The following is an 11154-nucleotide window of genomic DNA, read 5'->3' on the forward strand; positions in this document are numbered from 1 at the left end:
CCTACTTTATCTTCCCCTAGTCTCTCCCCACAGCTGCTGTGGAGCGCCGTGAGTCTGACAAGCAAGACTACCTTCCTCCTAATTTGGAAGGGGACGGAATCCTTGGAGAATATTGAATGATTATAACAATTGTATGGATGGTGCATTCATATAGGCATTGCTATAGATACTCATAGGGGCTAATAGTCTTTGTGTGAGACTAGCTACACTGTATATCCCATTGATTTATACAGGAACAAGGATCCTCTCCACTTCTCTCTGAAACTCTTTTTGATCCCTAATGTTCCACATGCTTGACGTGGTGTGATGGGGGATGTAGTAGACAGCTCTGTCCCAGGAGACCAGCTCCAGACTGGGGGTAGCAGCTATCGTATGAAGCTGGAGCTGCTCAGTGGGGCTAGATTCGCATGGATGGATCCGTCATAGTCTGCAGCCCTCCCCACTCTGCTCCAGAGCCTGGGGACTTGTTAGCTTAGCTACCGTTTGTCTGGGCAGCTATTCTCCACTCCTATGGGAGGCCTACAGTGCAGATTTCCCTACTGTCCTTGACAAGCAACTGGACTGTGCAAGCCTGTCAAGACTCTTAATGGTTCCAGCTTTCTTAGGTTCTCCGTTCATTCCCCATCCTTCCAGGGGTTAAGAACCACACTTATTTAGAGCGGTAGTGCAGATAGGCCTACAGTATAATGCATCTTAACAGCTGAAGATGAATAATGGAAGATGGAACTGGTTCCAAACCATAAACCTTTGCAGCCCAATTTATTTAATGGATTTTGGGGGCTATTTGACCTAGTGAGTGTCAAAAGTTAAGCAGTACTTCATACTGTACAGCTTCCTGCATGATGTGTATTACTACTCTTGGCAGCACTGGATCCATCCTCTCACATTCTCAGTTTAACATCAGTCACATACAGTACATCATTCTTGCATTTTCCTCTTGAACTTCCTCTTTTGAATATTCATGTGTTCTGCAAGGTTGCTTTAAAGCCAGGTGTTTACCTGATTCCATTTTGCTCACGGACATCTCTTCAAAGTGCTTATGATGAGACGATTCCTCTTATGTAGTTCACGCTGGATGTGAGATGATGACATACAGTACCAGTCAAAAGTTTGGACACACCTACTTATTCAATGGTTTTTCAAAACTATGAAATAACACATATGGAATCATGTAGTAACCAAAATAGTGTTAAACAAATCAAAATATATTTTATGTTTGAGATTCTTCAAAGTAGCCAACCTTTGCCTTGATGACAGCTTCACACACTCCTGGCATTCTCTAAACCAGCTTCACCTGGAATGCCTTTCCAACAGTCTTTAAGGAGTTCCCACATATGCTCAGCACTTGTTGGCTGCTTTTCCTTCCCTCTGCGGTCCAACTCATCCCAACCCATCTCAATTGGGTTGAGGTCGGGTGATTGTGGAGGCCAGGTCATCTGATGCACTCCATCACTCTCCTTCTTGGTCAAATAGCCCTTACACAGCCTGTAGGTGTGTTGGGTCATTGTGCTGTTGAAAAACTAATGATAGTCCCACTAAGCGCAAACCAGATGGGATGGCGTATCTATGCAGAATGCTGAGGTAGCCATGCTGGTTAAGTGTGCCTTGAATTCTAAATAATTCAACGACAGTGTCACCAGCAAAGCACCCCCACACCATCACACCTCCTCTTCCATGCTTCACGTTGAGCACCACACATGCAGATATCATCTGTTCACCTACTCTGCGTCTCACAAAGACACGGCGGTTGGAACCAAAAATCTCACATTGGGACTCATCAGACCAAAGGACAGATTTCCACCGGTCTAATGTCCATTGCTCGTGTTTCTTGGCCCAAGCAAGTCTCTTCTTCTTATTGGTGTCCTTTAGTAGTGGTTTATTTGCAGCAATTCGACCATGAAGGCCTGATGTTGAGATGTGTCTGTTACTTGAACTCTGTGAAGCATTTATTTGGGCTGCAATTTCTGAGGCTGGTAACTCTAATGAACTTATCCTCTGCAGCAGAGGTAACCCTGGGTCTTCCTTTCCTGTGGCGGTCCTCATGAGAGCCAGTTTCATCATAGCGCTTGATGGTTTTTACGACTGCACTTGAAGAAACCTTCAAAGTTCTTGACATTTTCCGGATTGACTGACCTTCATGTCTTAAAGTAATTAATTTTCAGGTCTCTCCAGAGATGTTAGATCGGGTTCAAGTCCGGGCTCTGGCTGGGCCTCTCAAGGACATTCAGAGACTTTTCCCGAAGCCACTCCTGCGTTGTCTTGGCTGTGTGCTTAGGGTGTTGTCCTGTTGGTAGGTGAACCTTTGCCCCAGTCTGAGGTCCTGAGCGCTCTGGAGCAGGTTTTCATCAAGGATCTCTCTGTACTTTGTTCTGTTCATCTTTGCCTCGATCCTGACTAGTCTCCCAGTCCCTGCCGCTGAAAAACATCCCCACAGCATGATGCTGCCACCACCATGCTTCACCATAGGGATGGTGCCAGGTTTCCTCCAGATGTGACGCTTGGCATTCAGGCCAAAGAGTTCAATCATGGTTTCATCAGACCAGAGACTCTTGTTTCTCATGGTCTGAGAGTCTTTAGGTGCCTTTTGGCAAACTCCAAGCGGGCTGTCATGTGCCTTTTACTGAGGAGTGGCTTCCGTCTGGCCACTCTACCATAAAGGCCTGATTGGTGAAGTGCTGCAGAGATGATTGTCCTTCTGGAAGTTTCTCCCATCTCCACAGAAGAACTCTAGAGCTCTGTCAGAGTGACCATCGGGTTCTTGGTCACCTCCCTGACCAAGGCCCTTCTCCCCCTGATTTCTCAGTTTGGCCAGGCGGTCAGCTCTAGGAAGTGTCTTGGTGGTTCCAAACTTCTTCTATTTAAGAATGATGGAGGCCACTGTGTTCTTGGGGACCTTCAATGCTGCAGACATGTTTTGGTACCCTTCCCCAGATCTGTGCCTCGACACAATCCTGTCTCGGAGCTCTACGGACAATTCCTTCGACCTCATGGCTGGGTTTTTGCTCTGACATGCACTGTCAACTGTGGGACCTTATATAGACAGGTGTGTGCCTTTCCAAATCATGTCCAATCAATTGAATTTACCACAGGTGGACTCCAATCAAGTTGTAGAAACATCTCAAGGATGATCAATGCAAACAGGATGCACCTGAGCTCAATTTCGAGTTTCATAGCAAAGGGTCTGAATACTTATGTAAATTAGGTACTTCTGTTTTTTATTTATAATACATTTGCAAACATTTCTAAAAAATATTTAATCCATTTTAGAATAAGGCTGTAACGTAACAAAATGTCTGAATTATTTCCGAAGGCACTGTATGCAATTAGACATTAAGAACACCTGCTATTTCTATGACAGACTTACCAGGTGAATCCAGGTGAAAGCTATGATCCCATATTGATGTCACTTGTTAAATCCACTTCAACTCAATTTTAGGAAGGTGTTCTTAATGTTTTGTACACTGTGTATCCGGAATATGGTGCCATTTGGGAGGCACACTTGGAGTAGCTGGCTCTGAGTAAAGAAAGCAGAAAGAATAAAATGTCTGGGTGTCAGCTGGTGTTTCACTTTTAGCAACAACACATCCAGGCCCAGGCCCTCCCTACATACTTTCCTTTTAAAGATTCAAGAGCCATTCAAGAGGTATGTAATTAGCTAGAGTTTAATTAAAGACCAATTTGAAATGGGCAGACTGAAAGGCAAATTAAAAAGGCTTATAAAACAGAAATGAAATGCTTAACAAGCTCAATATCACTCTTCAACAACATGATTTAAAGAGTTTTTACAGTTAGCATGTTTACAGTTTTGTGGGTTCCATGTTACTACACTGTTGTGATAAAACTGATGCTATATTTAAAATATATTTTATAACATGTCAAAAGTTCTTTCTCCTACTGTGAGAATAATTCTGACAAGTCAAATACTACAGCAAATTGAATCGCTGCAAATGTAAAAAATTAGATTGAAATGTACTTAGGCAATGCAATTCGTTTTTACGAGTCACTGTATCCTTATATTAACTCATGAATTTCCCACCCTCCAGCAAGCATCCATTCAGTAAAAAGAAAAAAATTGTCACATGGGCGCAGATTCACATCCACTTTGGAATGCTGGAGCAGGCATGTAGAAAGAGCCACTAGTTTAAATCAAACACAGTAAATGTGCCCAAGGAGTCTCTATCCTCACTATGGCGGTTGGGTATTAATAGCATTGAGGTATATACAGTTGAAGTCTGAAGTTTACATACACTTAGGTTGGAGTCATTAAAACTCGTTTTTCAACCACTCCACACATTTCTTGTTAACAATATATAGTTTTGGCAAGTCGGTTATGACATCTACTTTGTGAATGACACAAGTAATTTTTCCAACAATTGTTTACAGACAGATTATTTCACTTATAATTCACTGTATCACAATTCCAGTGGGTCAGAAGTTTACATACACTAAGTTGACTGTGCCTTTAAACAGCTTGGAAAATTCCAGAAAATGATGTCATGGCTTTAGAAGCTTCTGATAGGCTAATTGACATCATTTGAGTCAATTGGAGGTGTACCTGTGGATGTATTTCAAGGCCTACCTTCAAACTCAGTGCCTCTTTGCTTGACATCATGGGAAAATCAAAATAAATCAGCCAAGACCTCAGAAAAAAATGGTAGACCTCCACAAGTCTGGTTCATCCTTGGGAGCAACGCCTGAAGGTACCACGTTCATCTGTACAAACAATAGTACACAAGTATAAACACCATGGGACCATGCAGCCATCATACCGCTCAGGAAGGAGACGCGTTCTGTCTCCTAGAGATGAACGTACTTTGGTGCGAAAAGTGCAAATAAATCCCAGAACAACGACCTTGTGAAGATGCTGGAGGAAACGGGTACAAAAGTATCTATATCCACAGTAAAACGAAGACCGTACTTTTTAGAGAAATGTCCTCTGGTCTGATGAAACAAATATAGAACTGTTTGGCCATAATGACCATAATGTTTAGAGGAAAAAGGGGGTTGCTTGCAAGCCGAAGAGCACGGGGTGTGGCAGCATTATGCTGTGGGGGTGCTTTGCTGCAGGAGGGACTGGTACACTTCACAAAATAGATGGCATCATGAGGAAGGAAAATTATGTGGATATATTGAATCAATATCTCAATACATCAGTCAGGAAGTTAAAGCTTGGTCGAAAATGGGTCTTCCAAATGGACAATGACCCCAAGCATACTTCCAAAGTTGTGGCAAAATGGCTTAAGGACAACAAAGTCAAGGTATTGGAGTGGCCATCACAAAGCCCTGACATCAATCCTGGGCAGAACTGAAAAAGCATGTGCGAGCAAGGAGGCCTCCAAACCTGACTCAGTTACACCAGCTCTGTCATGAGGAATGGGCCAAAGTTCACCCAACTTATTGTGGGAAGCTTGTGGAAGGCTAACCGAAATGTTTGACCCAAGTTAAACAATTTAAAGGCAATGCTACCAAATACTAATTGAGTGTATGTAAACTTCTGACCCACAGGGAATGTGATGAAAGATATAAAAGCTGAAATAAATCATTCTCTCTACTATTATTCTGACATTTCACATTCTTAAAATCAAGTGGTGATCCTAACTGACCTAAGACAGGGAATTTTTACTAGGATTAAATGTCAGGAATTGTGAAAAACTGAGTTTAAATGTATTTGGCTAAGGTGTATGTAAACTTCCGACTTCAACTGTAAACAGGGGTGAAAGTATAATTTATTTATTTGCAGTACGGGAGCTCCTATCTGTGCACGCATGCACCAATTTTTGTATGGGACTAATCATAGAATTACATACAGTATAGAATCCCTATTAATTCAATATGATCTCTGTGGGCCTAGACGTAATTTGTCATTTCAATTTTAAAATGTATCACATTTTATTGTGGCATTAACACAACCAGTCATTATGTTTTCATCTGATTGTCAAACAATCACTTCTAAGGGCTCCTTTACTAGGCTACCCAGGCACGTTCATCCACTCGCAACATATTTCCAGCCTCCAAACAGTGGAAAGAGACATCTGTTACACAAAACACCAAAAAGTGTAATGACATTTGGCGATAGTCATTAGGCCAGAATGTATGCATCCACTGCTGTCAGCGCTTTGGCCACTCATCTCTGCCTTGGCAACATTTCAGTGTTTTCGTAGAACCACATCGCATTTTGGAGCGTAGGCTATGCCACTAGTTTTCCAAGTCCATTTGCACATTTATTCATGCAATAATGATGAAAAGTGGTCTAATTGCCTACAGTTTTCTTTACATTTTGTTTTAATTATTGTGATAGGCTCATGTTTTACCAGTACGGCGTACCCCCACCATTTATTTTGCAGGAAAACCGTACCCAACCGTACCGCCTTACTTTCACCCTGGGTATAAAAGAAGTAGAGACTGCGTCCAAGATAGCCGATCGTTGTTTTCAATGTAATCTACTCACGTTCGCGTACGCGTTTCGAGGTTCCTACAATCTTTCTTACTGGAATTACTACGCCTGCGCACTAGCACTCAGTGCGCACTGGACAGACAGTAGTATCGCATGAACATGCTCCGGGAACTCACTTGAGAGAGGCCAGCAGGCCACAGCCGGCTCGGTTCCTGTCAAAGATAGAGTGGGCCTGTCATCACTCCATGTACTGGGCAGTCTCTGAACTGGGCGCCACTGGGGAGCATGCGTTCAGAGACATGTAGTGATTGGTTTTTGGTGTCCTGAGATAGGGCAAGTCTTTGCCCAAATCTCTTGAAAATAATAATTTGACAAAAAACTACATATTGGACCTAAAATTATGAATTCATTCTGAGGAATGGCTGCCCCTTCAATATAGAGATGTACAGTTCTGCAACACGGAGCCAGTCAATGTGCAGATCATGGCAGTTTCCCCTCAGTTTTAGACCAGAATTTATTTGAATCCAATCATTAAAAGTGGTGTAAATGTGAAACAGATCCACCCAACCATGAAAATATGTGCCATATGGACATCAGTCTAAACGTAAGAATATTGAATGATGTTTCTTCCTGGCATAATAATATCTGACCTGAAAAAATACGTTTGGCAAACAGTTGTTAAGGTTTGAATTGTGTAGCGCCTAACTAAATCAGAATTATATTTAGTGTATCACAACTTACAGCAAATGATAAAAACATGATTACCATCTGTTTTTTGAAGAGGTCACTGCTAAATCTTTTGATGAGGCAGCAGATCCGTTTAATACCTCTAGCAGATGTTGTGGTATACTCAACTGGGAAGACTTTGGCAAAGGCAATTCCAATAACTTTTTATCCTCTTGGAAAAACAGTTTTCTTTTACACCTGGGTGACAGATCCATTGTTGAAGCCAATACGTATACAAACTCTCTCTGTGCACATTTGTCATTAGGGCTGGGAATTGCCAGAGACCTCACGATATTATCACGATACTTAGGTGCCAATACGCTATGTATTGCGATTCTCATGATTCTATATGTATTGCGATTTGATACTGCGATTCAGAGAGACAAGAGAGCGCATGAGAAATCGAGTTTTGATCAGTCAGGGAAATAAAAGGGCTGAAAACATGTTGGCTCACTATTTACAAAGAAGATGGAGAACAAGCTATAGGATGACAAATACCGGAGTTTTGGCGGAGGTACAGCCGGCTAGCGTTAGATAACGTCACCTACAGTAGCATATATACACTACATGACCAAAAGTATGTGGACACCTGCTCATTCCAAAATCATGGGCATTAATATGGAGTTGTTCCCCCCTTTGCTGCTATAACAGCCTCCACTCTTCTGGGAAGGCTTTCCACTAGATGTTGGAACATTGCTGCGGGGGCTTGCTTCCATTCAGCTACAAGAGCATTAGTGAGGTCGGGCACTGATGTTGGGCGATTAGGCCTGGCTTGCAGTCGGAGTTCCAATTCATCCCAAAGGTGTTCGATGGGGTTGAGGTCAGGGCTCTGTGCAGGCCAGTCAATTCTTCCACACCGATCTCAACAAACCATTTCTGTATGGACCTCACTTTGTGCACGGGGGCATTGTCATGCTGAAACAGGAAAGGACCTTCCCCAAACTGTTGCCATGAAGTTGGAATCACTGAATCATCATCACAGAATGTCATTGTATGCTGTAGCGTTAAGATTTCCCTTCACTGGAACTAAGGAGCCTGAACCATGAAAAACAGCCCCAGACCATTATTCCTCCTCCACCAAACTTTACAGTTGGCACTATGCATTGGGGCAGGTAGCAATCTCCTGGCATCCGCCAAAACCAGATTTGTCTGTTGGACTGCCAGATGGTGAAGCGTGATTCATCACTCAGAGAATGCGTTTCCACTGCTCCAGAGTCCAATGGCGGCAAGCTTTACACCACTCCAGCCGACGCTTGGCATTGCGCATGGTGATCTTAGGCTTGTGTGCAGCTGCTCAGCCATGGAAACCCATTTCATGAAGCTCCCGACTAATAGTTATTTTTCTGACGTTGCTTCCAGAGGCAGATTGGAACTCGGTAGTGAGTGTTGCAACTGAGGACAGACAACTTTTACAGATTACGCACTTCAGTACTCGGCGGTCCCGTTCTGTGAGCTTGTGTGGCCTACCACTTTAAGCTGAGGTGTTGTTGCTCCTAGACGTTTGCACTTCACAATAACATCACTTACAGTTGACCGGGGCAGCTTTAGCAGGGCAGAAATTTGACAAACTGACTTGTTGGAGAGGTGGCATCATACGATGCTGCCACGTTGAAAGTACTGAGCTCTTCAGTAAGGCCTTTTTACTTCCAATGTTTGTCTATGGAGATTGCATGGCTGTGTGTTCGATTTTATACACCTGTCAGCAACGGGTGTGGCTGAAATAGCTGAATCCACTAATTTGAAGGGGTGTCCACATACTTTACATAGTATACATAGTGTATATACAGTACTAGTCAAAAGTTTGGACACACCTACTCATTCAAGGGTTTTTCTTTATTTGTACTATTTTCTACATCGTAGAATAATAGTGAAGACATCAAAACTATGAAATAACACATGGAATCATGTAGTAACCAAAAAAGTGTTAAACAAATACAAATATATTTTATATTTGAGATTATTCAAAGTAGCCACCCTTTGCCTTGATGACGGTTTTGCACACTCTTGGCATTCTCTCAACCAGCTTCATGAGTTCATTTGTGGATTTTCTTTCCATCTTAAAGAAAATTTGAGCCAATCAGTTGTGTTGTGACAAGGTAGGGATGGTATACAGAAGATAGCCCAATTTGGTAAAAGACCAAGTCCATATTATGGCAAGAACAGCTCAAATAAGCAAAGAGAAATGACAGTCCATCATTACTTTAAGACATGAAGGTCAGTCAATTCGGAAAATTTCGAGAACTTTGAAAGTTTCTTCAAGTGCAGTCGCAAAAACCATCAAGCGCTATGATGAAACTGGCTCTCATGAGGACCGCCACAGGAATGGAAGACCTAGAGTTACCTCTGCTGCAGAGGATAAGTTCATTAGAGTTACCAGCCTCAGAAATTGCAGCCCAAATAAATGCTTCACAGAGTTCAAGTAACAGACACATCTCAACATTAACTGTTCAGAAGAGACTGCGTGAATCAGGCCTTCATGGTCAAATTGCTACAAAGAAACCACTACTAAAGGACACCAATAAGAAGAAAAGACTTGCTTGGGCCAAGAAACACGAGCAATGGACATTAGACTGGTGGAAATCTGTCCTTTGGTCTGATGAGTCTAAATTTGAGGTTTTTGGTTCCAACCGCTGTGTGGTTCCCACCGTGAAGCATGGAGGAGGAGGTGTGATGGTGTGGGAGTGCTTTGCTGGTGACACTGTCTGTGATTTATTTAGAATTCAAGGCACACTTAACCAGCATGGCTACCACAGCATTCTGCAGCGATATGCCATCCCATCTGGTTTGCGCTTAGTGGGACTATCATTTGTTTTTCAACAGGACAATGACCCAACACACCTCCAGGCTGTGTAAGGGCTATTTGACCAAGAAGGAGAGTGATAGAGTGCTGCATCAGATGACCCGACCTCAACCCAACTGAGATGGTTTGGGATGAGTCAGACGGCAGAGTGAAGGAAAAGGAGCCAACAAGTGCTCAGCATATGTGGGAACTCCTTCAAGACTGTTGGAAAACTCCTTCAAGACTGCATTCCAGGTGAAGCTGGTTAAGAGAATTCCAAGAGTGTGCAAAGCTGTCATCAAGGCAAAGGGTGGCTACTTTGAAGAATCTAAAATCTTTTTAAACATTTTTTTGGTTACTACATGATTCCATATGTGTTATTTCATAGTTTTGATGTCTTCACTATTATTCTACAATGTAGAAAATAGTAAAAATAAAGAAAAACCCTTGAATGAGTAGGTGTGTACAAACTTTTGACTAGTACTGTATATACAGTGAGGGAAAAAAGTATTTGATCCCCTGCTGATTTTGTACGTTTGCCCACTGACAAAGACATGATCAGTCTATAATTTTAATGGTAGGTTTATTTGAACAGTGAGAGACAGAATAACAACAAAAAAATCCAGAAAAACGCATGTCAAAAATGTTATAAATTGATTTGCATTTTAATTAGGGAAATAAGTATTTGACCCCTCTGCAAAACATGACTTAGTACTTGGTGGAAAAACCCTTGTTGGCAATCACAGAGGTCAGACGTTTCTTGTAGTTGGCCACCAGGTTTGCACACATCTCAGGAGGGATTTTGTCCCACTCCTCTTTGCAGATCTTCTCCAAGTCATTAAGGTTTCGAGGCTGACATTTGGCAACTCGAACCTTCAGCTCCCCTCCACAGATTTTCTATGGGATTAAGGTCTGAGACTGGCTAGGCCACTCCATGACCTTAATGTGCTTCTTCTTGAGCCACTCCTTTGTTGCCTTGGCCGTGTGTTTTGGGTCATTGTCATGCTGGAATACCCATCCACGACCCATTTTCAATGCCCTTGCTGAGGGAAGGAGGTTCTCACCCAAGATTTGACGGTACATGGCCCCATCCATCGTCCCTTTGATGCAGTGAAGTTGTCCTGTCCCCTTAGCAGAAAAACATCCCCAAAGCATAATGTTTCCACCTCCATGTTTGACGGTGGGGATGGTGTTCTTGGGGTCATAGGCAGCATTCCTCCTCCTCCAAACACAACGAGTTGAGTTGATGCCAAAG

Source organism: Coregonus clupeaformis, chromosome 15 (assembly GCF_020615455.1).
Source record: "Coregonus clupeaformis isolate EN_2021a chromosome 15, ASM2061545v1, whole genome shotgun sequence".
NCBI classification, from domain to species: domain Eukaryota; kingdom Metazoa; phylum Chordata; class Actinopteri; order Salmoniformes; family Salmonidae; genus Coregonus; species Coregonus clupeaformis.